This window comes from Rhinolophus ferrumequinum, chromosome 18 (genome assembly GCF_004115265.2).
Source record: "Rhinolophus ferrumequinum isolate MPI-CBG mRhiFer1 chromosome 18, mRhiFer1_v1.p, whole genome shotgun sequence".
In the NCBI taxonomy this organism is placed as follows: Eukaryota; Metazoa; Chordata; class Mammalia; order Chiroptera; family Rhinolophidae; genus Rhinolophus; species Rhinolophus ferrumequinum.
Window position 1 is genome coordinate 33,134,323 of NC_046301.1, and position 5,742 is coordinate 33,140,064.

General features: G+C 44.5%; 1 long non-coding RNA gene across 1 annotated transcript; it reads right to left on the reverse strand.

Moving 5' to 3' along the window:
• Positions 1–1,577: 1,577 nt before the first annotated feature.
• Positions 1,578–5,296, reverse strand: LOC117038350 (uncharacterized). Its single transcript, XR_004425661.1, has 3 exons — positions 5,197–5,296; positions 4,893–5,102; positions 1,578–1,967 (listed from the first exon to the last, which is right to left on the reverse strand). It is a non-coding gene; the product is annotated as an uncharacterized LOC117038350 (long non-coding RNA).
• Positions 5,297–5,742: the final 446 nt, after the last annotated feature.

A 5,742-nucleotide genomic window follows, 5' to 3' on the forward strand; every position in this document is an offset into this window, starting at 1 on the left:
TCAAATGGGAGGGAGCCGCAGGCTCGGGTTACCTAGGGCGTCTCGCGTTCACGTGAGGCCGTTGGCGGCTGTGCCGAGGCGATCAATGAGACCTTTCAGGAACTGAATGTAGCCCAGGCAGGGACTTTGAAGATGGGCGGGCTTCAGGGCCGGCCCGGAGAGGCCGGGACTTGCCCAGGACCCGAGAGGCAGCTGTGGCAGAGTTGAGGCATTATCAGATTCAGAGACTCTAGGTTGCTTTTGGCATTATACCTGCCAAAACACATTTTCCTGTTGGTACGTAAGTGCTTCATGTGGTCAAGATACACTGGCTGGATCCCCAGGCCTTAGCTTATTGTTCAGTATGTAGGGTGCACGTCAATCTTTACTGAATGCATATTGAATGAACTAAGTGAAGGCAATAGCCTGCAAAGCACTTTGTTTTTTACTTCAGTCTAAACAGGATTCGGTTGCAAAGCTCCTCTTTCCCATTAATTGCTGCTATTATTTGTTTGTTTATCATTACTATTATTATCTAGATCACTATCCCAGTTTTTTGTTGTTGTTTTTAAATTAGCACAGAGAGTCAGGGGACAGTTGGCTAAAAGTTCAGGCAATTTGCTTTAGGAATTTCTCAAGATGAAATCTCAGAATGTTAGGGGTTATTAAAGTAATCTAGTTCAACTTCTGAACTTCCTGAAGATGAACTGAGATCCAAAAAGGTAAAGTTACTTGCCCAGGGCACACAGCTGGGGAAGTGCCCTCTTTCCTATGCCTCGTGCCAGCTCAGCTCACTAACCCACATTGCCTTCAGTGGAAAGACAAGCTGGATCATTTCCTCTCTTCCAGCTTCTTCCGTTAAATGGATTCCTTTCGTCACCTCTGAAAAATGATCTCAGGATGTTCTCCTTCCGCAAATTTACATGTAGGATTAGTATTAAAGGCAGGGGCAATTTCTTAGGGCTCCCATGTAAAAGAAGATCCATGCCGTCTCCAGAACCTACAGCTTTTTCTAATGCAGTATCGATGATTGGGGGGGTAGGGGGGGAGGAAGCACACCACACATGGAGCTGATTAAACACCCATCTTATCAAATCTTCCAGGGTTCTAGTGACTTATATGACTTATACACAGAGACCAGTGGGCAAATTACCTGACAAGTAGTTAGAAAATCTGGACTTTAGGCCTGGCTTTGCCATCAACCCACTACACCTCTTGACCAATCAAGATCTCAAGATCTCAAGATCTCTCTCTCTCTCTCTCTCTCTCTCTCTCTCTCTCTCTCATCTTTCAATATATATATATATATATATATATATATATACACACACACACACACACACACACACACACATATCACCTGTTGGTCCATGAATCCAATTTCTTTTCTCAAATTCTCTGACGCTATCATGTGTATCAACATGAAATGAGTTCCTTACCTATACCAGATGGAGAAGCAACAGAGCCAACACTAGAAGTCTGTTTATTCTTGTATTAAGTACTCAGAAAATGTTAACCTTGCAAAGCACTTCAAAGATGCTTCAGCCCCTTCATCTTACAGATGGGCACACTGGAGCCCAGGGAGCTGATTTCCCGGGTCACAGAGCTGGAGAGCCCAGGTAGGCTTCCTGCTCAGCACCTTACTCCTCTGAGAAAGTTCTGGCAAAGATGGGGTCCACCAGTCTCTGGCAGGTGTAGGTGAGCATGGATCAAGTCTTTAGGATACGTCCCTGTAGCACCCCGACTGTCCACACTCCTCACTCTATTTCTCATTCATCAGGAATTACTGGGCCAGAATACAATAGTCTTGGGTCCAGGAGTAGGAATTAAAAGCAAAAGTCAGTCAGTACCATTTCATTTGGGCAGTCCTTCTTTAAACATACCAGCTCTACTGTGTGAGACGCTCTGGGGTCCCTGGGACAAGGTAATGGTTCTTCTAATGAGGAATACATCAGCGAGTCTCATTTGTTTTTAGAGTCTTGAATCCACTGTAAGTGCAACAAAAATCCCTGGTCAAAGTTAATAACGAGGTAACATAATAATAAAGTAAAGCCAAGGTATGCAATAATATCCTTTCCCCTCACACAACAAAATCCCAAATTATAAATATTGGGGGCAGATGGAGGAGCTAACTAAGGAATTATCCATGATTAAAAACAGGATAGTAAAGCTGCTCTTGCTTTTGGGGAGCACCTTCTTGACATGAGAAAATGACTCACCTCATTGTCTGCCATGTTGAAAACTAAGTGTAGGGCACTTTCTCCCTCCTACCTGCTTGGCCCTGGTTGACCTTACCTGGCCTGATTGATGCTCTCTGGCTGGACTCCAGAGTGTTTCAGAGGAATAGTCATGATATGTTTTCCCTGGGTGTGTAGTAGAATGGGCAGTTTCTCTGTATGGAAGCAGTCTTTTCCTCTGTCACCTTCAGGCTGGGGGACCTTGATGACTTGGGGGCTAAAGGAACTCTGCAGAGCACCAAGTCTGAGGGGAGTCTCCCTCAGCAGGGGACCTAGATATGTAGGAATGAGCTCTGCAGCCCCTCTAGGATGTTGTCTTAGGCAGGAATAGAACAAGGATGGAGCTGAGAGGTCAGCCAACGGGAGGTAGACATGTTGCCTTTTGCATTTAAGGCTGGATGGTAACTTGTTCTTTGCAACTATAGCTGTGCAATGTAATAGAAAGAACTCTCCTGCCATTTCTCTTAATCTTCAGCGTCTTGTTTTGGATCTTTACTCTTCTTGTATGAAAACCTCTCTCTGGGTAATACTTAATCATAATACTTCCTGAGGTTGTTGTGAGGATTAAATGAGAAAATCTACTAAAAGCGATTTGCACCGTGCCAGATACACAGGAAGTACTCAGTACATGTTAGCAAATATTATTATCAGCCATTCTATGGTTTCCGTTGATGACACACTTCTCTACAATTCAGACCTTTTCATGGAACGCTAGACCTGAATATGCAACTCCCTGCTGGGGGACGTGTATTTAGATTTTAAAAACTCACCATGCACAAAACAGAATTTATTTCTAGTCCCCGATGCACACTCATTTTCTGTTCTCCTAGTCTCTGTGAATGGCACCCCCACCCATCAGGTGCTCAGGCCAGTAAATTGGCAACTGTTACCAGGTCCTCCTAAATATCTTGCAAGTCTACCTACCCTTGCTTCTCCCTACCCCCACCTCCTGCCTTAGTAATGACAGATACTGAGTTTAGCCTGCATCATTCCATCATTTCTCCCATTGCCATTGTAATGTCCAGTCTGTCTTCACAGCAGCCGGAGTAATGCAATTTGATCATGTGATTTCCCTACTTTAAATCTTTTATTCACTCTTCATAGACCCAGAAAACCCAAATGCTGAGCATAAAATGTTCTTTATAGTCTCCTTTCTTGCCACTCCCCCTACACACATGCTAAGCCCTAGCTCTGCTGAACTAGATTGAACACCCTAAGTTTCTTTTGCCTTCATGTCTTTGCATGTGTTGTCTTTCCGCCTGATATATACACTTCCCTCCTTCTCCATCAGACTTCATTCTACTTCTCTTGCAAGATTTAGCCTGGCTGTCTCCTCTTTTTGGAAGCCTTCACTAAATCCCAGGCTGATACAGAGTTTATATCCTACAGGATTGTAATTTCTCTCTTCTCCACTAGGTGTGATTTGCTTGAGGGCAGTAGAATAAGTCTTTACTCTTTGTGCCATAATATTTTAGTGCCTGGCACACAGTAAGTGTTCCTCACATGCTTGCTGAATATGAAAATGGCTTAGAATTAGAATAAATAGCTTTGTTTCTATAGCTTTGTATCATCAAGATTTTGGGGAAGTTGTTTTTCTGAGCCTTAGTTTTCTCATCTGTAAAATGGGTAGTAACAATGCTCCTTAATGTTGTAAACATTAAGTGAATGCAAAGTATTCTGTAATCTGTGCAGCACTGTACATGAGTCATTACTATAATCAATGCAAACCCATATTGCTCATGCATACACACACTTTCATACATGTACTTAATGTGTACATATTACATGCATTCATATGTCTGTGTTTGTGCACCTGCATGGTTACATGGAAAAGTAGTTTTAAAATATAACATGCCTTTAAAAGGCATGCTGAGATAGGTGGATAGTTATTTTTAATAACTAGTCTGGGTTCTATTAGTAGATAAAGCAGTTTGTAGCAGTGTGCTCCAATTAGCAGTCACTCTGCGAATTCATTACATCCATACACACAAATACAAGCAGTGCAATATTATAGAGCACTGAGTGGGTAATTATAGCCCATGACCGTTTTTACTACGACTGTTATTCTACCTTCCTACTATAACCGTAACGTTGAAAGCACTTTCCCGCTAGGCTTTCATTTTATTTTCTCATCGGTCACTTGGAGCAGTTATTGAAGGCAATGTGTCCCCCATTTTACATGTGAAGAAATCGAGGTACAGGGCATTCGTTTAACAACTTGCCTCCTTTCCAATGCTGCAACCAAGTGGAGGTCAGAACCCTAGGATGCCCTTTTTCCTGTCTTTCTTTTCCCACATGTCGGTGTAGGAAGTTTTCATAGAACAGGTGATTGATACAAAGGAGTCAGAACTGATCAACGCGTAAGTTAACCGGTGCTTGTTTATACTACTTTGAGTTGCCAGTTATTTCTGCACTTTGGGTCTGCTTTAAATGTGGAATCTTCTATTCTAACATCAGTAGCGAGTTTTTTTTCCCCGAAGGTCCTTTTTTCCCCCCCGATTCTCGGGAGGGTAATTGCGTCTCCTCTCGCAGACCTTAGTTGCAGGCAGGGCGGCTTTGAAGTGGAAGTTGCACCCGGGCTTTCTTCCCGCCGGTTGTTGCCCGCGATGGAAAGAAGGGCGCGGGGGTGTGTGTGTGGGGGGGTGTCGGGGTGGGGGGGAGGCCTTCCACACCTACCTCCTGCCTCTGTTCTTTTCTAAGAAGCCAGGTGGCGCCAACTCTCAACCACTGCTGCAGCTGGAGGAGCTCCCTTGCCGGGCGCAGAGCGGAGTGCGACCGTGGAAGGCAGAGCACGAATCCGGGCTGGCGTTCTCTCTGCCCTTCGCCCTTTGGAAATGGAGCTTGACTTTTCTCTTTTTCCGCACCCCTCGCAGGAAGACGGCAAACCTAAAGGGTAACGAGATGTCCTGTGTGCCACATGGAGTTTGGGGAATTGAAATAATTAAAACCATGAGGTTTCCTGGCTCTTCGCGGTGCTTACGGTGGGTTTTGATTTGAGGAAAGAGAGCGAGGAGAGGTGAAGGCCGGTTCCAATCTGCCAGCATCCTGTATCTCTGTCTGTGCTGCAGATGACGTGTGGAGGCGGGAGGGCACGCGCGCTCCTCGGTGTGCGCACGGCTGTGGGTACAGGATCAGGTCTCCGGCTGTCGTGTTTGGTGGCCTACCTATTTCTAAGTGACAGAGTGGGTGCCTAGTTATAAAGAGGCAGAAAACCTCCCAGCTGTGAAAGGAGGGCTTTGAGGTTCCCTCCTATGACAGCTGAGGGTCTGAATCAAATATGGAGGCACACGTTTCAGTTTTCAAACCTCATTTTTCATCCTGGAGATGTTTCCTGTCTTTGAACTACTGTTATTTCACAGGGAGAAGGGAGAGACTCCAGTATGCAGTTGTATTGATTATATCGATTTACTTGATTTAAACCAAACTTCATTGAACAAAAATGTTTGTTGAAACTGCTAATCTGGTAATGAAAATTCAGCCATCCACATGTGCGGCTGTTGCAAATCATCACCAAATTTGAAGTTAA